The sequence below is a fragment of the Betta splendens genome, chromosome 12, assembly GCF_900634795.4.
Source record: "Betta splendens chromosome 12, fBetSpl5.4, whole genome shotgun sequence".
Lineage (NCBI taxonomy): Eukaryota > Metazoa > Chordata > Actinopteri > Anabantiformes > Osphronemidae > Betta > Betta splendens.
The window spans coordinates 3,770,975-3,792,500 of record NC_040892.2 but is presented as its reverse complement, the minus strand read 5'-3'; the positions used below and the strand labels follow the sequence as shown (position 1 = coordinate 3,792,500).

The 21,526-nt window shown below is 43.2% G+C and overlaps 1 protein-coding gene and 1 long non-coding RNA gene across 4 annotated transcripts in view; one reads left to right on the top strand and one right to left on the bottom strand.

Moving 5' to 3' along the window:
- LOC129604941 (uncharacterized) overlaps positions 1-3,097 on the top strand; it is a 4,659-nt gene extending 1,562 nt beyond the window's left edge. The window contains exon 2 of the long non-coding RNA XR_008696311.1: positions 1-3,097. This exon is cut by the window's left edge and continues 264 nt beyond it. This is a non-coding gene — a long non-coding RNA (uncharacterized LOC129604941).
- strbp (spermatid perinuclear RNA binding protein) overlaps positions 1-21,526 on the bottom strand; it is a 50,681-nt gene that overhangs the window by 24,497 nt on the left and 4,658 nt on the right. For all 3 annotated transcript variants that reach the window (XM_029168954.3, XM_029168953.3, XM_029168955.3), the window contains exon 2: positions 7,494-7,590. The gene's annotated coding sequence lies outside the window, so the exon portion shown is untranslated. The remainder of the gene's footprint in view (positions 1-7,493; positions 7,591-21,526) is intronic.

The window sequence follows — 21,526 nt, the reverse complement described above, 5'->3', positions numbered from 1 at the left end:
CAAGGAGCGTGGGCAAAGGAGCCAAAGAGCGGAGCTAGAAGAATAGAAATAGCAAGTGCTGCTCAGGGAGCGAAGGGACTTGGAGCTACAACAACGCCAGATATTGAGCCGGCCCCTCGGGCGAACAGGCTGCTCCTGGTCTCCTCTCCACTGCTCGCTCTCTAAGCCACCGGCTGCTGGCCTGTCACGCTGACAATTACCTCATCAACACACCTGGCAGGTCCGTGGGATCTGGGCCGATCCCGTCCATTTAGGGCTGTGCACACGCGACAGACGCGCGCTGCCAAGAAGCACCGCAGCTACGCGCCAGGCCCCATCCGATTCTCATTATCAGAGCAATTCAGTGACAAACATCATCAATTCCCCCCTTTAGTCTCTCTCTCGACGCGTTCCTTCTTATTTTTTTCTAAATTAAAATCTAGCATAACGGCAGAAAACACTGGTGCAGCATAAAACCAGCGGCTGTTTGAATCTCCAGAACATGTGGCAGCCGTGTGTCCGCCCTGGGGGGATGAAAGCTGCGCTGTCCTTTACATACATGGCAGCTCGTTGCCTGTATGGAGGATGCCCGGCCACGGTCACACTCCCTCTGTGACTTAGTCTGCTGTGGGCTCACGCTGACCAACTGTCACACTCCGTCCCCGTCCCTTTCTTGTTAGCCTCCTGCCGTTATCCAGTCTCCATTTTTCACATTCTTTCTCATTCACACAGTCCTGGTGGCTCATTAATGTGTGCCTGCCTATTTTCCTCCAGAGAAAGAGAGACGTGGTGGTGGTGTGTGTGTGTGTGTGGGGGGGGGGGGGTTCACTGGCAGGAGCCCTGCCTCATTAACACTGGTGGTGGCTTGTGGACATTAGCATGTGCACATGCTACACATACACAGACCCCCGTGGTTGTTGAATACACTGTACGTCTTCTAGGAGACAAACCAACACCTGTGCAGCTGCCTTCCTGCGCCAGAAGCCCCTGTTTTCCCCACAGAGATGAAAGGAAGCGGGCGCGGGATAAGAAACCAGGGATGGGGACTGATTGAAAGATGGAGCGGGAGATAGCAGAGCTGGGGAATTTGCCGAGATGACTCTGAGCAGCAATTTACACCTTTCTCATCTGATAACCATCAAATGAGATGAGTGGCGGAGGAGACGGAGTGACGGGACACGGAGGATCGACAAAAGCCACAGAGAGAGTGCTAATTAGTGCTGGAGGAGCTTATTCTCACAATGCATCCCCTAAGAGAGTCTGGGCGTTCTGCTTAATATTGTAATCAGATAATCAGATTATCAGACACCACCACCAGTCGCAGTCCCTCCACAAATTTTTGTTCCTCAGTAGCAATAGAAGCATTGTTGCTGAGGAACTGTTCATTCACTGCTACAGCAGGAAACCAAATGTAAAGACAGTCATCAGTAGTCACAGGCCTTTGATTAATGACCAGAATAGCTGGAGGAGACATTTTACACTCACTGCACTATAAAATGCTTAATTATACCACATAGTGTATCATTTCTTTGTTCTTTATCTTGTTTCAATTTATGAAGTTTTAGAGAAGTCAAAACTATTCATCTCCATTAAAAAGCATCTGCCGTGTGAACACTCTCGCTACTGTACTGTTTTAAATAAGGCCTCAACTCAGTCTGATATACTTCATTCAAGCTTACACCACTCTAGGTATAATTTCTATCTTGTAGGCCACCGGTTTCCTTTTCTGTTGCTGCAGCTTGTGGAGTGTGTGCATGAAAGTGCATTCATTGTGCAGCACGCTGAGCTTTACAACAAAGGCCCATCGATCTGCACACGGTGCAACTAACTTAAAGCTGTATGAATATGGATGTTTCTGTCAAATATGTGTATTCTACAATAATTTTAGAGCATGTGTTGACTATTATTATTTAAAGTATTTTGGTCTGAGGTTGAGGCCTGTGTGTTATATTAGAACTGTGAGCTTGGGTTTTGGGCTACTCCTTCTATAATATTTGCATCTAGGGAAACATTTGCAGGAGTGTGCGGTGCTGAGTTGGACACACATGCCCACATAGACACCAGCACCCAGGAATAGTGACAACTAGGGACCAGGTGGTAGACAACAAACAGAATGAATGCAGAACTGTGCTCCCCAAGCTGACGAAGAGAAGAAGAGATGGCCTCTGGAGAAGACACGATGCAGGAATGGATTTAGATCGAAATGAAGGTTCTCTGCGTCCTCTGCAGCTTTTTCATGCAGCACAGCAGCCTTTAATGGACACAATGAGAGACGATACAGGCAGGTATAATATCAGTGAAAGAGTCCAGTTTCACACACAATATGTTTGGACTTTTGGATTTCCTTCCTCAGATAAGATGATAGATCTGTTCATTACCTGGAACCATGTCTGTTTTCACATGCATTCCTAGAGTGAAGGAAGGATTTCGTTTGCAGATAAAGAGACATGAAAGGGAAAGACAGCAGAGACACTTCCAAGGGAAATCCTTGAGATAAGATACGCTGTCTCACACAAGAACACGAGCCAAATGCTGGATACTGGATGTGGAGCTTTGAAAGGACAGATGAACAGGCTCACAGAGGTACAGGTTGTGTTCACCGTGAGGCTGATGGTCTGCTTGTGGATAACAGAAATAATAGTTGGTGCCTATAATACAAGAGGAGGAGTTGAAAGCGCAGTATCAGGAAGTTCATACTGGCCCGAGTTGTGGTTGCCATGCCGACCGCAAAGTGTCATTTCAACATTTTTCATCATATTTCTCTGTGTCCTGTATTGAAAACACTTTTGCCAGTACAGTAAATTACACCCATTTAAAGAATCACAGTACAGCAGAGAGTCAGAGGGTGAGTCCTCTGAGTCAGAGTTCAGACTATGAAATGACCGATCAAATTTGACCTGACTGAACCTAAATGTTTGTCTGTGGTTCTAGTTCCTGTTGTACTTGGACTGAGTCATTTCTGCTTGTTCCTGACATCAACTTTTCTTTTGTGCTATGAGTTCTACACTGAGTGTAAAGAGGTGAGGTGAAAAGAAGTTCAAATTTCAAATTTAACAAATGTGTCATTGTAAGAAAGGAACCTGTAAAAACACTTTTTATTATTAAAAGTTCATTTGTGCTTAGTCATTTCTATGAGTCCTAGGTCTCAAAGTCCTTGTCCTTTATTATGAACAATGGAGCCGTTACGATATTCTACAGTATATGCAGTATTCATGCTGCTCTGTCCAGTGGGAGACCATATTTTTGGAACACAACGATTATTTTTTAATGATCACAAATTCTCTAGAAAAATGTCAGATATTTGGATCTGTTTCATGAATAAGTGAAGATATTTTTCCTCAGCATCACACGGAGCACACGCCGACTCTCAGGCACAAAAGCTATTACTTCTGCTGACTCCCACCATGATTTCCCCACTGATATCAACTTATGCACCTGGTCTGTTCCAATTTATCTTTAGCCTTGTTACTCCTCTCCTGGTTTTCCTGCATTTTATTGCACCTCCTTTCTCAGGTCCTTTTTTATGTTTGACTGAATGCATAAAACTTTTCGTTCAAAATGTTTGGGTTTCTGAAATGTGTTGGGGGAAACATACAGTACAAACATATAGTATTAGATTGATATATGATTTAGTCTGTGGACTGAAATTCAAATTCTGCGACCATTAATGAGTTTCCTTTAGATGGAATATTCAGTTTTGTCTTCTCTATATTTGCTTGTGTGAAAGACACACTGTTAGACTGTGCACTTATAAAAATAATAAACAGCAGTGGAGTCTTGACTGGGTCCAGGTTCAGGCCAGGGGAGGTCACAGCACAGATTGATGAGACGGCAGAAAACAGAGAAAAGGCTGACGCTGCTTCTTGGAGGGAAATAGATAACACTGGCAGGGGAGTGTTACTCCCCTAGGTCGATTATTAAAATGGAGAAAGCTGTATGTGTGCGCAGTTCCTGCTGACAGTGGCGGAGACTAAAAAGACTTAGGGTCACATGCTAACAAGGATAGATGCATATATTGGTAAATATCGATTGAGCTGCACACGAGTCTATGTATCGATGCACCCGTCTGTCTGTCACACCTCCGGCTCCACGGCTGCTTCGCTTTCAACCGCAAACCTCCGCTACACGTATGAAAACACACGGAGATGAGCAGCGTCCTGCGTCAGTGTGGGGAATAAATAGACTATCACTATGCCAGGACTGTGTGTGTGTGTGTGTGTGTGTGTGTGTGTGTGTGTCCTGCTGTGCTGATTTCAGCAGGAACAGATGGTCCTGCCAGGGCTCTGCACCGTCCACAGCCTGTGAGGAGACTTGGGAGCGGACGTGCAGTGGATGCACGCGTCCTGCAGCTCTCCTCCGTTTGCCGCCAGATAAAGTGTCGCGGGCTTCCTTGAACGGCGCTGTACCTGCTTTACATGCTGCACATGCACGCACGCACACTTGACACTGACTGTTGCAGTGCAAGTGATATCCTAGTGGTCTGGCCTACTTGTCTGTTCCATTGACACTTAGTAGCTTAATCTTGCTCGAAAGGCTCTTCACTGCTAAGCTTGTGTTTGCCAACACACAAAGCTGTCACACCCCCCAAGCCTTTTGAGCACGGGTGTGTGTGTGTGTGTGTGTGTGTGTGTGTGTGTGTGTGTGTGTGTGTGTGTGTGTGTGTGTGTGTGTGTGTGTGTGTGTTGCCTGAGCACATTTGGTTACAAACAGAAATTCACATAAACACCAGTTGTCAAGCTTAAGTTAAAAAAACAGACACAGACACAATGTGGAAGCAACGCTATTCACCATGCATGATTATCACAATGCTCCTCATATCACCTCCATTTATAAGCGCCATGCGATGTTGTTTATATCCCAGTTATGAAGTGTGCGATGAGGGCAGCTAGGGTTGTCCAGATGTGGACTAATTCCCTAATGGGATCCTGTTCAGACGAGCAAACACACACACACGTTTGTGCGTTGTATTCCTGTCTCTCTGTCCATTTTCATTAATAAAGGCAGTGGTGTAGCAGGCGCTGCCAGGTCCACAGATTAGCAGGTCCCAATACAAACACTATGCTTTGAAAGACTGTTTTGATTAATGATTTGAATAAAGAATGTACGATTCTAAATCTACTAATTCACAGACATCACAATAGCGGGCTTATTTGTGTACAGTACAGTGAAGGGACCAACACATGTAGTACTCAAAGTAACTTTCCTAATCAGGGGTCTCCATTAGTTAAACTAATATAACACTGTCCTACAGCCTTTTACAAAATGCCTCAAATTTTCCTTTTAGTCACCAGCATCTGTTTATCACTTGCCATAACAAACATGAGAGGACAAAAAATAAGAAATGTATAAAAGGAAGAAATAATAGAATTCATACTTTATACTCTGTCTGCAGGTTTGGTGCTTCACTACACTTCAGTTGCTCCTTTTCGTTGCTATTTAATTGAACATTGTTCTGATTCACACGTGGAAAGCCCTATTATTTTACAGTGCTAATGTGTGTGTGTGTGTGTTGGAGGGGCATCAGATTGTCAGAGACAAAAGGAGGGAACAGAGAGCGAGAAAGATTCCGCCTTAACTTTTCCCTTTGGGATTGGTCGCCATAGCTACGGAAGCATTTTCAGCTGAGCGGGAGGCAAACATAAGGAAGTGAGAGAGATAGACTCATAGCGCTCGTTAGGATAACGATAGGTTTGGGTGTTGATGATGCAGAATGTAAATGATCTAAATATAAAATAGTGTCGTTTACAACGTATCAGAAAGTGAACGTGCTACAGTATTTAATTCCAGGCCGATCGTCATCTGAGCTCTCTGGGTACAATTACTAAAGCACAACTGCCATATATAGCTCAGCAGCCATCTACCACCAGATACCTGGATGCAAACAAAAACACACGAGGTACAGCGGAGAAAGGCAGTGACCCAAAATGCTCCCCTGATGGAAAACAGACACCGATGGCATTAAGAGCCTCATCTTACAACAGCACAATCAGCCTACATGTATATTTCAAAGGCTACGGAAACTGTGACAATGGGCTGTCACGCTCCAAGATTAGTGGAGGGCACCTTTAAAAAAGAGGAGGGCACAGGGGGTTCGTGTGTCCACGCTGGCAGCAGGCATACAGTATCGCATGAAGGCAATTTGTCAGCGTCTGGTAACAAATCTTGAGGAAGAGTAATTGAACTTGTGCATTGAATAACTGAATATCAGCCCCGGACGTGACGATTAAAATCTGTGTAATGGAGAGATCACCAAGAATTAATACAGACAATCCTTCATTGACTTCCTATACCTTCCTTTCCAACAGCTGAGTTGGGAAAAGTGCTATTATTGAGATACCCTGCTTGTATCAGCACTTTGTTGATTATTCACCGTACGAGAACAGAAAGTTATCGAAAATTGTGCTTAACGCTGGAAACAACGTCTCAGTTTGTCTCTGCAATAGGTTTGTCAATATTTGCATAAAGTACAGCCAACGTTGCCGGCGGTGAATTATTCATGACGACTAAAGGAAGGAGACGTCCTCCCAGACAGGGCTGCTACATGCAGTACAGTACACGGCGCGTGGAGAGGAGGCATGAGTGACTGTCAGCGAGACGGCGCGTGAGGAAGGGAAAGAGGGAGCGAAGCGCTCTGCCGCGTTCATCAGCAAAGTCACTGCTTTCTCAAGGACACTGCGGCTGAGGGGCAAGAAGAAGAGAAGGAGCGGCAAACAGGGAGGAGAGCGTCTGCATTTTGAGGTCGCGTGAGATGAAGAAACGTGAGAAAATGGCAAAGCTGCGAGAATTAGGAGGGGAAGCGAAGAAGAGATGAAACGCTGTCTAGGTCAAAGAAAGTGGATCATGTCTGCCGTTGTGTGCCTGTGAACACACTCACTAAAGAATTTGGTTCCAAGACTTGAAGTGATGTAAACCCTGTGACCACAGCTGCACCACACTGCCACTACTGGTGACTGTAGATAACATGTTAAACATATGGGATCACGCAATTTTCCAGCGCTGGTTTCATCTGACAGGAGACATTCAGTTCATGAAATAATATTATTATTATTATCATATAAAAAGAAAAATCCTCATTTTAGAAGCAGGAACCAGTTAATGCATTGCCTGTCACTCGATGCTTATCATAGGTGTTGCTGATTTGATTTCTCTTGTGACTCAATGCTTTTAGCAGCACTAATGCAAACTAAATTGGGAAAATGAGCCCCCTCCCCATGCGCCATAAAGAACCAATTGTGCGGCGGCGGTATAGTTGGGTCGGACACACTGTGAAGCAGAACGTGGCAGCCTTCCCTTCCCGGTTCGTTCTCACCAGTGATCCACTTAACCCTCTCCAGGAATCAATTATCCACACAGAAACACACGCACACACACGTCCCAAAACACTCTCACTAAGAATGCAGGGGCAAAGCAACCCTTCACATACAGTATACCGTAGCATAATGCAGTCGTGGACACAAACAAACAACCAGACAGGAACAAAAAGATCGACCGCAGGGAATAATTCATGCACTCACCTCTCCCTGTCCCCCTTTGTGTTAATCCACCTGCTTCGCTTTCAATGTCTAATGGCTTCTCTCCGTCTGGGTCAGAGCAGGTCGGCTTCAGGACGGCCTGAGAAGACACGGAGGGTCAAAGGTCAGCAAACGTGAGCACGGCAGCACTTAAGGATCATGTTCAGCTTGACTTCTGCACGAAAACAAGGTCGAACCAAGACATGTTTAATTAAGTGGCGACGTGAAGGACCACACAGAAAAGCGTGCGTGTGTGTGACACTATGAAATATAAAATGTAAACGTATACATTAACTATTTTGTTTGTGTAGAACCTGCAGAAATACTCTAGAGCACATTTGTAACTTGCTGCTCTAAAAACTGACTTTGAGAAAAGCTGCCTATGAGCTTTTCTGCATAATTCTCGCAGCATTAATCACTTTCCTGCTGCTGCTGACCCATTCGTCTTTCATATTCTTAGCACGGCAGAGGTTAAAAAGCTTCTTAGTTTAATGCACTGTGACAAGAGTCGAACATGCAACCAATGGGCGATAAGCACCTGCAGCTATTCACCTTTAAACTACAGAACTACTACATAAACTGATTAACCGGAGAAAAGTGTTCTTAATATTCAAACGTGGGCTTCAGCTACTTCTAATCTCGTTTAAGCCGGTTGTACCTTAACATTCTTTGTCGTACGTTTGGGAATTCCTGCTGTTATTTCATAATAAGGCCTGCTCTCTTTGCTGTCAAACAGTTTTAACGTGCGGCGAAGCTGGAGCGGAGGCTGGGTTTGTGTTACTGTAGCAGCACGATGGCGGCTTTACTCACGGGCTCCACGTCGGGCTTGTGTTCGAGCTTCAGCCCTGATTTATGTGCAGCACAGTTCGATTCCTCCCAGCTTTTCAATTATTTACCATCATTTCACAAGATCACACACTCCTACTTCACAATGCAATATTATGAATCGCGTTGAGATGGCAGAGGTGCAGCTGTGGTCCCACAAGTAGCAACAGATTGTCGAAAATGGGGCAGGTCTGAAACTGGGGCATTAATAAAACTGCAGACCTCCTGAGTGTCATTAAACGCATCATATTCTACGCGGTGACCTCTGGGCATCTGGTTTAAATTGCTACTTATACTCATTTATCTTTTATCTAGATTTGATTGTAATTTATGAATCAAACAACAAACAATCTTTGTCAATCAAAAGCACCCTCTAATGGCTGCGCAGTCAACAACAAAAAAAATCTAAGCACAAGAACAAATTTACAGTCTTTGCTTTGTGCTGCTTGAGGAGCAGTCACACCTTGGATGATGAAGCATAACCGAGGTGGGCGTTGGTGGAATGGATCAAATGTTATGCTCCTGCAAGACAAACTGGTTTTTAAAATCCAGTCAGTCACACACACACACACACACACACACACACACACACACACACACACACACACACACACACACACACACACACACACACACACACACACACACACACACACACACACACACACACACACAGCGGTTGTTCAGGGGTTAATGGAGACATATGGTCGGGTAATGGTCTCTAGTGAGTGACACGTGTTCTCGATAGCGCGCTCGTGAGAAAGACAAACAAGCCTTCAGTTAAAGCTTTATTTAATTTGTCGATCCCTCACATCTCATCTGTAAGCCGTCGCTGCCGGTGGGGTGTCAAACTGAGGAGCAATAGTGCGATGAGGCGTTAACAAAGACATCACTCTATGCGACGGTGGGCGGTGCAGCGCCGGAGCCAGACTTTACAGCCTGTAGGAGCTCGAAGCGCTGTAGTGACACGTTTTAGGCACCATCACCGTCAGCGTCCGTGTGAAAACCCCAGCCAGAACACGGGAGCACACGTGCGTCCGCTCACTTGTCTCCATTCGCACACCTCCCAAGGCTGCGCCAGCGTGTTGTGCGCCGCTGCATGAGACCCCCTGCTCCATGATGAAAACAGGGCAGAGCGCTGGCTTTCTATCTCCTTGAATAAAGCTAAGCACCCTTCAGCTGGATGACTCACCCCCGCCATTAAGCTATTCATTTCCACCAGCATTAAAAGGAACGTATTCACCTGGCGCCTCCGAGGACAGTGAAGAGATTCAATTCATGCGTTACAACTCGCGACCTTCCAACTTTCACATTTTCACGCTTTCATGTTCGGGCTGTCCTGTCGTTGTATCAGTGGGAGCCCTCGCAGTATAATGTGGGGTGTTGCAGCCATTAGTCCAACAAGTGCTATAGCAGGGCACTAGAGCCAATAACAGCATGTTTAGTGAAGCGTGGAGACAAAACAGGTTTACTGCTTTGCTTGCTCTAAATAGGAACAATCTCTTTAATGGCTGAACATTCACAAACCTTTATTTCCTAAAAATAATGAAAACTCTAAAGCTGCTATTTTCAGGGTAAGAACGTTGGACTGTTGCATTCAATGACTTCTTAGGTCTCTTATCTAGTTGTTATTGATCTGATAGCTGTTATTTTACAATGCAGTAACGAGCTGGTTTTACTTTAATGTTTCCTTCAGGCCTTATTATTATTTGTTTTTTTAGTACGGACAATCTGGAGCTTTAAACCAAAGTGAGACTGATTTGTCGTGCTTTTAGAAAATATAATAGACCATTTCATTTATTTATCCATTTGATTTACTGTCCAATTTACCGAAAATAAATCAATGGCAATGCTTTTTCTAATACTGATGCACTCTAACAGTAATTATGACATGACAGAGTACCTTTAGCTTCACCAATGTAATCCTAATCCACATAATCTGCATTATGAATCATTTTCATTACAGCAGTGGCTTTGCATGCACACGTATGCATTAGAATCTAAATAGATCATTTTCGAAATGAATTCAGTTCTCTGTGAGCTCTGTGTGTGTGTGTGTGTGTGTGTGTGTGTGTGTGTGTGTGTGTGTGTGTGTGTGTGTGTCCTGTACGTGCTACATTCTGCACATTTCTCACCCGAGAAGCAGCAGGAACCAGACAGTCAAACCAGAACTGCTGCACAGCTAAAGCAAGCGAAGCCCTCTTTTTATCCACTGATACACACCTTTACACCAGCACAGACACACACTGGGTCTTTGTTTCTATATTTCCTCAGTGCTGGACACAGGCTGGCACATACACGTCTGCTGACTAGGCCTTAGGTTTGAAATTCCAATCAGGAAGCGACTAGCGGTTGAACAATGGTGAAAGCTGGATTAAAAAGTGGGTGTGGGATGTGAAGTGAAGCCAATATGAATATGCAAATGAGAAGGAGATAGAGGGATTAAGAGTAGGTGTGAGGACATGAAGGCTTGATTTGCATGGTAAAGATATCAATAAGACTCAAGTTTGCATCCCTCCCATAGCTACAATAGGGCAAGTGTGCAGTGGAGTATGGTACCGTAGGTGCAGTGAGAGCACATGATGTCTGAAGAGGGAACATGGGTGAGAAATGAAAAGGGAAGTGAGGACGTGACAGGTACCACTGAGTTTTCAGGTTCAGCGGGTTGTTCCTCATTCTTGTTAATGTTGCTCATGTTCCTTCCACTCAACAACAAAAGCCACATATACATGTGCCACTGAACAGGAATCTAATATCACAGACATACCAGTAAATAACAGCACACGCAACGCTTTTTATGTTGGACCTGGAGGAAAACGCCCAGATCTGCTAAAGGCCCCAAGACAAATTAGAAAAGGAATGATTTGCTGTTTAGAGAGGAAGTGTTGCTTTCTTTGCATCGTATCTCACCGCTATTGATCAAAGAGTTCCTCTCCCCTTTGTTCTGCCAAAAAAAAAAAAAGAAATTAAAAAAGTAAAACAGATAATTAAATCTGTAGTAAGCAAAATTTGGGAGCAACTTTTTGCTTCCCTCAAGCTCTGGGACCAGCTGACTGTTTATTCAACGTCTCACACGCTGTGTTCTGCAGTATGCATGGATTAATGGACTCGCTGCTACGCTGCAGCTCCAGTGGCAGTTTGTGAACCCACACCTATAAAGACACCTCTGTTTCAAGCATCAGCAAAGCACCCTTCTGTTAGACCTCTATGGTATCCATACAGCAGCGGGTGCTGGGTTGTGTTTATCTAATGGACGGGGCTTAAACGTTTAACACTGAGCTATTCTGCAGCAGACTCCACTACGCTACGGACACAGTTTTCTGTGTGGATCAATTAGAACCTCTAGCTTAGTTTAGTTGTACACAACAGAAAAGCAGATTTCTACGTGATTCTTAAAAAAGTTCCTCAAATTCTCAATTAAAAGCAAAGTAGAAGCACACTGCAGCTTTTCAATAAAGCATTTGGCTGTATAATGGTCTATTTGCTTTGTATGTCCCCTGTGAAATGTTTCATTTAATTCAATGAGGTGTGCAGATTTATAGGTTTATAGACCGTTGATGTGGTGTTCAGCCAAATCTACAGTCTCATATCAGACTGGCAACTCTCACAGCACAGGACAGAGAGGAAAAAGGAAAAGGAGGCCTGACTTCTTCTTTCCTCATTCACACTCATATCAACACACACAACACCAAATGAAAAAAAGTGACTAAGTCTCGCTCTTGGCTTCCTACAGTAGCTCTTAACAAATCCAAGTTTTGCCCAATCATTTCCTTTCTTTCTGCGTTGCCATAGTTACAGCCTGCCTCCTTCTCTGCACTTTAGGAAGGGTGAGGCTGTGTGTGTGTGTGTGTGTGTGTGTGTGTGTGTGTGTGTGTGTGTGTGTGTGTGGACTCAGTTGGCTGTTTATTAGGTACACCCAGCTAAAAATACTAAAACCTTCAGCTTCTCTTCTCAAATATACAGTAGGTGTTGTAGAGATGCGCTGATGTAGCTGTGTGATCAGTTTATAAAATGTTTGTATGAAAGTATGGAAAACTCCCACCCATGAGAGCAGAATCAGACATTTAATGTCAACTTGTAGGCTTATTAGGTACTATACAAGCTAAAATGTGGGTTAGTTGCTTTATGTCAAAGAAATGCATTTAGAGGCTTTGCATTGTATGAAAATGCCCGAACTGTCTGTTTGAAATAATTCCTTTGTATTGAAAATGTGTTTACCTGTCAGGATGCTGTGACGTACGAAGTTGATAGAAAAGAGTGAGACAATTGGTAAAAAAAAGAGCTCAAGGAAGTTTACAAGTGCAAACAGAGCAGAAAAGTACGGTGAGAGACGGACCTGTGTGTGTGTGTGTGTGTGTGTGTGTGTGTGTGTGTGTGTGTGTGTGTGCCAAAGGTGTAAGTGTGCCTCAGAAGGTGAAACATAAGAGATATCACCTTGCCAGCACACAACAACAGTGTGTGTGTGTGTGTGTGTGTGTGTGTGTGTGCGATTTGTTGTTTCCTATCACATAGATGACAAGTGATATAAACACTTCAACATATTACTAAAACTCCCACCATCTGCCACTTGACAAGTATAAACACAGTCTCCTCTTACGCTGCTATTTCTTTATCTCCCTGCATCGCTCCACTTTTGTCCCTGCTCTCGCTCGCTGCAGTGCTGCCATCCGTCATCATTAGGAGGCGAATAGATGACCCGTCCACACCTGCAAGTATTCTGTCCCTGCACTCTCAGGAGGCCACAGGAGAAGTGAGGAGAGAGGGCAGGAGAGGAGAGGACTTGTGCCGTTGATTTATTTGACCCAACTTTATAGAAATCAAACACTACTTCTGTGCGTGTCACCCGCAGGATTAATACTAATGAACGCAACCGATACTGTATTATTCTGTCTTTCGTCATATTGCCGTGCGTCTATTCTGATATAGAACTATGCATGTGCCCTTTGTTACAGCTCTTCTTTTCTATGGCTATTTCCCATTTTGCACTGATTAACTGTATCTGGTCATTTTCTCCGAGCGCATTGTGCCGTGAACATTACCAGGACTGACACTTTTTCTATAGCCACAATCACAACCCATTTACTACACATTTACTCTCTACCACTCCAGCTGAGTGTCTCAATTCTGCGAATATATGTATTATATAGTGGCCTGTATATTTGCTTCAACGAAGAAGAAAAATGAGCCAGTGAACATCCACTACCTGCTTCCAACAATGGTCCTAATGGGCTTTGAGCAGTTCGGCCTGTTTAATCTTGCTGTACATCGTTATTATGTCACGGGGCCCAGAGAAGAAGGGAACGGCTGAGAGGAAGGAGGCATATGGATGAGGGGAGGACACGCAGAGGACAAAGTATTGTCTCCTGTTAATATGTAAAAATAACTCTGCTGCTGCCTGGTGGAGCTAACTGGGTCAGAGAATTCCCAGAGAGAGAGAGGTATCGCATTGATTCGGTCTGTGGTATCAGGATGAAGCAGAAGTCGGTCTCTCTTCACCTTAGGCTGTGAGTCTGAGAGGCATCTTTCTGTGCTACGTATGTGTCTATCCATCCATCCATCCATCCATCCTTTTATTAATCTGTTCTTTGCAGCTGCATTGCCCCTCCATACAGCCCCCTCCCCTCCCCTTCTCCTCTGTCCTTTATTCTTTGGTCGACCCCCTCCCTCGTTCCTTCCTCTGCTAATAAACAGAGCCTCCACTTTATCACATACACTTGCTAGTCTCTGGCACAGTCTGAGTTTCTGTTTGGCATCTGAGCTTATTTGTCTCCCTTTCTCTTTCACTGTGTCTCTTCTGTCTCACTGAAAATACACAGCCCACGAAAAATACATTTGTGCAACACAAATGCATGAACACGTTTGATGTGCAGTTCATTTATTATTTAGGCGTTTATTAATGATACAGTCTGATTGACTACATCATGAACTAATGATTACAGTAAAACAGACACCCTTAGAAGAATTTGAGTCTGTATTAATATATGCAGCACAAAGCCCTGACTGTATAAGTAATGTTATACCATATCACAGGTTTATACTGTATTTATGTATGGGATATTTAAATTTAAGCCTTTTTCTCTACTTCTCAGTTGCTGTTTTTCCCTAAAATTAAGCCAGCCGCAGTGGATTAAGGATTATTTCTTTGCGTCACAGGACAAAGTCAACTACTCTCAATGCCTTTTAATATTTGAGGAGTGAAACCGTGGTGTGCTTCCATAGTTTCTCTCTTACAGCTTTGAATGTTTGAAAAGTCATCCCATAAAGCAAACTGTTCTTGGTGTGCTGTGTTTCTAGGTTTTTACTGTTGCACCAACTGCAACAATGCAGCTGTAAGACGTAGCCATGAAGCACACTATGTGCACCGGTCAGCAATTCTGAGCAGTAATTAAAATCTTTATTGATGAAGAAGGCTGTAAGCATACTAACTATTTTGCAGATAATTTATCTGGACGCTGTACATAGTGCACCAGCTGTGCATTTGTGAGTTAACCACAGCTCCTGTGTACAGTAGTGTGTACAGTACATTCAGAAGATGAATGGCTATAGGAGCATTAATGCACCGAGGGCTTTTCTACATATGTATGCGTTTGCTTGAACTGAATAAATGGTACGGTCATTTTCTTAGCAATGCAATGCAATAATGTTTAAGGAAGGGGAATGAAAAAGTTGAAAAAGTGGAGGTCAGTCTACAGTAGAATAAGTATTTAATTTCTATTCCTGTGTTGTCCTATTCATAATTTTAATGGATATTTATATAATATTATTCTATAATTCTATAAATGCCACCAAACCATTTCTGTTTTGATGTGTACCAGTGTATAAGCTGAATGTAAATGAGCCCAGACATTAAAATAACTGAGCAGCCCTTCTTGGCCGAGCAGGTCCTTCTTGGCCGCCTGACTAGGGGCAACAGAAATAGCCTCCGCTGACTGTGGTGTATGTAAGACACTGAACCAACGCTCTGAGCTCCCACACTGGTGCAGCTACACCACCTGTTGTATTTGGGCTTTTGCTTAATGTGTTGGTGTGTGTAATGTTTACAGGCTGCACAAGACATTATTATGTTTATGTTTCTATTGGAGAGCAGAACTGAAATTGGAATAATGCACATTTACTACCCACTGCAGACCTTTAAACCAAGGGCCCAAACACTGAATTGTGTCTATTGTAAAGAACAACATCATCCTTGTCATGAGGGGCCTTTAGTTAAATAAACACAAAGGTTTAATGCAGCTACTTTAGGTCTTTGACAGCTCACACTCACTGAGTGAGAGCACAGAGCTTCTGTATGCAAAGAAGAAAAAACAGTGGATTGTTGTTTAAACCTTAATGAACAAATAAGAACAATAATTCTAAATAGCATAACAACCCTAATATAACAGATAATCTAATACCTTCCCTACCTTTCTAATACCTACCTATTAAATAAGATGGCTGTCATGTTATTAAAGCAGTTGTATGTTTCTTACACAACAATGCTAAATATTGTTTAAAAAAGATTCAAGTACAAACACATTAAAGCAAAAAAGTGATTTATTGGCTGAACAAGCAGCCAGAAAATCTAAAATTCAGCAGAACTGAAACGATCACATACAGTAGCTTGACATGATGATACGGTATGTGTACAGGCAGAACCGTACATTACTGAAACACTGCTATTATGACAGAAAAGAATTATGCCGGATAATGGAGTCAGTGACTTATGCAGTAGATGCAGAGGTACAGTAAAAGAACCATAATTCCACACAAGATAATAATTTAACTGGTGTTCATACTTTTACCTGCAAAGCATTTCATATTGAAGCTTTTTCTCAAAGCTAAAGTTACCAACATTTTTCATAGTTTTAAACTCATTTTTGTGACTAACAATTGTGACTAATGATCCTTCATTTCTGACCACAGTTAAACCTTCCTGTTGCAGCTTACAGTCCCCTAAAGTTCGAGTGAGTCCCGCTTTGCTCAAGTGGATTCAGACTTTGGAAAGGAGCCAAAAAACAGAGCAGGACCACGATGGTAAAGAGCTGTAGGAAAATATTGACTTTTCTGGCTAAGACAGGCTTGATAATTCAGTGTGTTTGATACGATCTCTTCTTCATGCACGTGTAATTTAATTTCAGAGATAACTCGCTTTCTTAAGTCTGCTGCTTGTTTTGGTCCGTCCATTACAGTTCACAATAATATGCTTCACTTTCTGGCATCCTGAAGCCGGCAGGTCTCGGAGGAGACGCTCCCCTCGGTCTGTTGGGCGCAGAGCCCTGCCGATGAAGGGAAGCTGTTCAGACAACCTATTTCTAGACGTGATATTTATTTTGTTCCCTTGACGTGCTCATCTCTGCGTGTTCTACATATTCTTGTCATCTTTACGGGACCTGTGGTAGACACCGGTGCATTCCAGCAAAAACAAAACCTTGCATGAACTCTCAGTTTACTACTACCCAAACTTTCTAATTTGAAGACAAATCTGACACCACAGTCTTACAAGGAAAAGAGAAATATCCAAATAGCACCTGGATTTGTTGACGAGGCAAACAGTCCTCACTCACTTCTGAATGAAAGTCTAAGAAGCTCGGTGTTTCAGCACCATGGAGAGCAAACATCCAGCAATAAGAGACAACAAACAGCAAGGTTCTCGAGGACTCAACAGGTAAAGATGATTAAATAATACATATCACTCATGGATTCCGCAGCTACTACTGCTCCAACAATGCTCCATTCACATTTTCATAACAGGGAGATAAGTTACAAAATATAAAGTCAGAATACAATTACCTGACTCATGATCTGTGGTTATTTGTGTTACTGACAGCAAACTCCAGCACCAAATCACATCACCTAAACAGTGGCTGCATTTAACAGGTTATTTTACCCATAAGTAAAACCCCCTCTGTCATATCGGCCCTATTTTTATTAGCCATGACCTTAGTCACACGTTTGTCCCACTGGCAGTTTGGCTGTTTGTTCCACACACTGAGCTGGTAATATGAAGTGAATGAGCCTCTCAGTGTCAAAGACCTCAGGCTTTAAAGCTTCCTGCAATAAGAGTTCACGCTGCCGAGATCATGACACAATATCAGTGCTGGGTTTCTGGGTCTGTTAAGCTTGGAAGCAGACGGGGTGCTGCAGGGAGACTGGCAAAACACTCTTCAGCCTTCTGGGGATTTTGTGTCATAAACTCAGTTAAACAGATACTAAATTAGAAGGAGCTACAGCTAAAGATTATTTACTAGCAGCTATAAAAGTTGAGTTTTTAGTGCAGTAGCAGAAAGTTTAATGTGTATGCGGAGAGAATTTCAGTAGGTTGGGGTCAGCAATGAAGTCACCCCATGTTCAGTGCTTACTCCTCTAGAGGATTGAAAATAGATCTGTATCGCCTGGACCTTATACAAAAGGTAGAGGGAGCATATGGAGGTTTTATAGGTGATGAGGAGGATCTGGATTTGGAAGAGTTTGGGGACAGGGACTCAGGGAGGTCATGCAGGATGGGACTGATGTGACAGAGCTGACTGAGAAGTTCTGAAAGACTTTTTTAAGCCAGTGCGCATGTTGTAACCGAGTCTGGATATGCTGAAAGCGTAGAGGAGGGCTCCTGCAAAATAGATGAGCAATATTTTTCAGATCAAAGAGCGTTGTCTGGTATGGTTCATATGGTGAGGAGTGAGTGAGGGGTCAAACATAAGTCTGAGGTTTTGAGTCTGAGAGGAGAAAACATAGAGGAGTAGCTGAGATAAACGATAAATCAACAGGTTACACAGCTCATGTTTTCTGTAAAACTAATATCACACAAAACCTGCAGGTGAATGCAAAATGTTTAGAACATCTTGCTCTAAAATAGGTGAACTAAAAACATAAGCACAATATGCCATCATACAGTACACATCTGACACGCTGTTCACTCATGGCTGGATATAGAACAAAGGGTGGATTTTATTTATCCTAACTGAAGGCTTCAGACGCAACACAGCAACAAAAGCTGCATATTCCACACACCAATTACTGCCATGCTTATCTACCACATTCACAGAAATATGACATCTGTCGTGTGCAACACAGTCTAACAATCTAATAATGTGAGCGGCAAGAGGACAAGATTCAAATTTAAATATTAATTTAGCGGAGGACGTGTATGTGTAGACTCCACTTTCTGTTGACAGCATATAAAACCATTTAACATTTAATACAAACCGGCAGTGAGACGTCTTATTCACAGTGCACACGTACAGTAAACGCTGCTGTACACACGTCATGTTTTCAAGTCGTTTCTTTTCGTTTCAGGTCCGCACACACAGACACAGGCAGCCGGCTGAGTGGTTGCCGTGCATACGCAAGTCAGCCTGACGCTGATGTGTGTGCTGGAGTGAGACGATGATGGGGCTCAAAGATCTCGGGAGAAATATAGCGGTGCTGTGCCTCTGCTCACGGGCGTGTGTGCATGTGTGTGTGTTTGTGTGTGGAGGGGTGTGTTACTCTGTCTTTTATTACCCCAGGGTGCACAGAAAGCATGGGCAGCACACCTCTGTGTATCTATGACGCAGGCTCTGCATGAGCACATAGTTACATTAAGAATAGATATTTTTCCGTATCAATAACACACAGCTCTACAAAGTCTGTATTCTGTTTTAATGTGGATCCAAATGTTCATGTCAGCATGCGAGCACAGGCGAGAGTCTGCAATCCCATAAATCCTACTTTATTAGATAAACATCCTAATCAGATAAAGAAATGTCACACACGCTCCGCGCACACACAGCATCTCGCCGATAATCTCCGTTACCAATTACGGGGCGATACGCAGCAGCTTAACATGAAAGCAGCAATTAATCTGTTAACACTGGTCACTGGGTCAGTGCAGTCGAGAGAGAATATCGCTCAGGGGCTCACGTGCACACGAAGGAAAAGTAGTAGGTTTGAAGTGAAAGGTAATTTTCCTCAATTCTGCAGCAATTTAGTTCATTCAGTTGGAGCGTTTTTCATGCTCATTACCGTCTATTGCCTAGTATTGTGTTCTCAAACGGTGCAATACTGCAAATGCGTCCCCAGACTGTTTCCCATTGAAGCTGGCTAGCACATGCGTTACGCCGGTCCGATGGACACAGAACCCTCTGAGGTTCTAATGCACTCGGTCTTGTCAGTAGAATATCGGGACTGAGATATTTCAGGAACCACATGCATAAATTAATACAAAGAAACGTGCACTTTGGCACCGTGACAGTAAAATACAGTAGTTCAACAGAACTGCAGTTTTTTTCCCAACGTGGTTGATGGACCCATACTGGGTTTCACACTGGCAATTTTCCAGTAGGACTCCAAACATGGTTTGAATAATGGTCTGCTTGGTTTGAATAAATAGCCTGATCTTCCAGGAAGTCGGAATGAGGACAAGCTATGGTTTCCCTGATCTAAGCTCATTTTCACACACTTAGCAAAACTGGGACACAAGAAGCTGCATGTGTGTGTGTGTGTGTGCGCGCGCGTGCGTGCGTGCGTGCGTGCGTGTGTGTGTGTGTGTGTGTGTGTGTGTGTGTGTGTAAAAAAGAAAGAGAAAATCTGTCCGGGTCTGTAGCACTAGGTTATGAACATGTGTACAACACGTGTATTACACAGTATGCGTTCTCTTGCTGACTATGCGTGGGCGTGTAAGTGAGAAGGATCGATGTACGAGGCAGAGCGGAGAGGTGAAACTTATTGAGCCACGTTAGCTTAGCAATAGAGCAGATGGCTCTCTCATCTGTTGTATCTGTAGCCGGCAGTGTGAGAACACCGTGCACGCATGTGTACATGCATGTCATCATTTAGACTTTGCCAATTATCCCATTACTAAGGTGGTTTAATCTAGTCTAAATAGTGCATTTAATGCATTAATATTCCCTTCCTCTGTGTGTACTGTATGTTGCTGCTGCCTCAGGTATATACATCATCACATCAGCAAATTAAGTGGAATATGTAGAAAATGGTCATAAAATCATCTCTTGATAAATAAATCCATGTCAGACAGTGCAGTTATATTCAGATTTGGCCAGACACTCCTCCATCAACTCAGTCAGTTTACACTTAGTGTAAACTCATACTAGTTTATCATGTGTGATTGCACATATGGTCATGAAGGACTGTGTGACATTCAGCAGATCATTTACTTTTCAAAATTGCACTGAAAAAGGCATATTAATGTTTTCCCCTCAGTGTCAGTCTGATCAAATATAAAATATGTTCTTTGAGGTTTATTCCACTTTGCAGAACAGGGATTCTACATAAACCAACATTGTGTGGTTTACAATACCCTCTGGAGCGTTTTCCCTTGTAATAAAAAGTGTCAATATTTGATTTGATTATTTGTGCAGAGCAAATACGTTAAACACGTGTCTGCATGTCCTGTGTTCTTAACCCGTCTGCCTAATTAAATACATAATGAACGGGATCAAAACTAGAATAATTTGCATAAACTCTGCTTCTATTTTAATCTCACACTTCAACGTCTGCTTGTCCTTTCAGAAATTTAAGAACAGGATTTTTAAAACCGATATTATCTTAAATTAACTAAATGAATGAGTGATCAGTTCCACTTAGATACTGCTAAACATGGCAAATAACAGATATGTTTACCACATTATTAGCTTTTTTCTGTAAAACTATAAATAAATGTATGAGCTTATTGCATCTCTTGACAAGTCCTGTATCTGAAAGGAATTGTTATTAAAAAATCAAAAGCCCTTGTGTTAATGAATCCATTGTTTATAGTCTAGAATAAACAAACCGGACACGCCATTTCCTCAGGAAACCTTGGTTATTTTTATGTTGTTGTCATCTTATTGTGAAAGCTTCCTTTGTTCTACTGTAAAAGCGGCAACACAAAGCCAAACTTCATGGTAGCTGCGACTTGAGACGCTGAAGCCTGAGCGATTCATTTCGGGTTCAGTGTTTGCGTGGACTGGTGCAAGCTGTGGCGCAAGGCACCTTACATGGCCATCTCTCGCACTCTCTGCTTCTGTCTGTCTTGCTGTCTGTCTCCCCCTTTCTCTTTCTCGCTCGCTCCACTCTCATCCCTGTCACTTCAAGCTATTCCTGGATTCCACGCTGAGGTGAAAGCAAACAGGAATGGCTGCAGTTGCTGTTGGCAGCAGCATTATTTTCTGTTCAAAGGACCATTCTTCCTCTTGTAATACACCCCCCCCCCCCCACACACACACACACACACACAGTCAATATTCCTGTGCTGA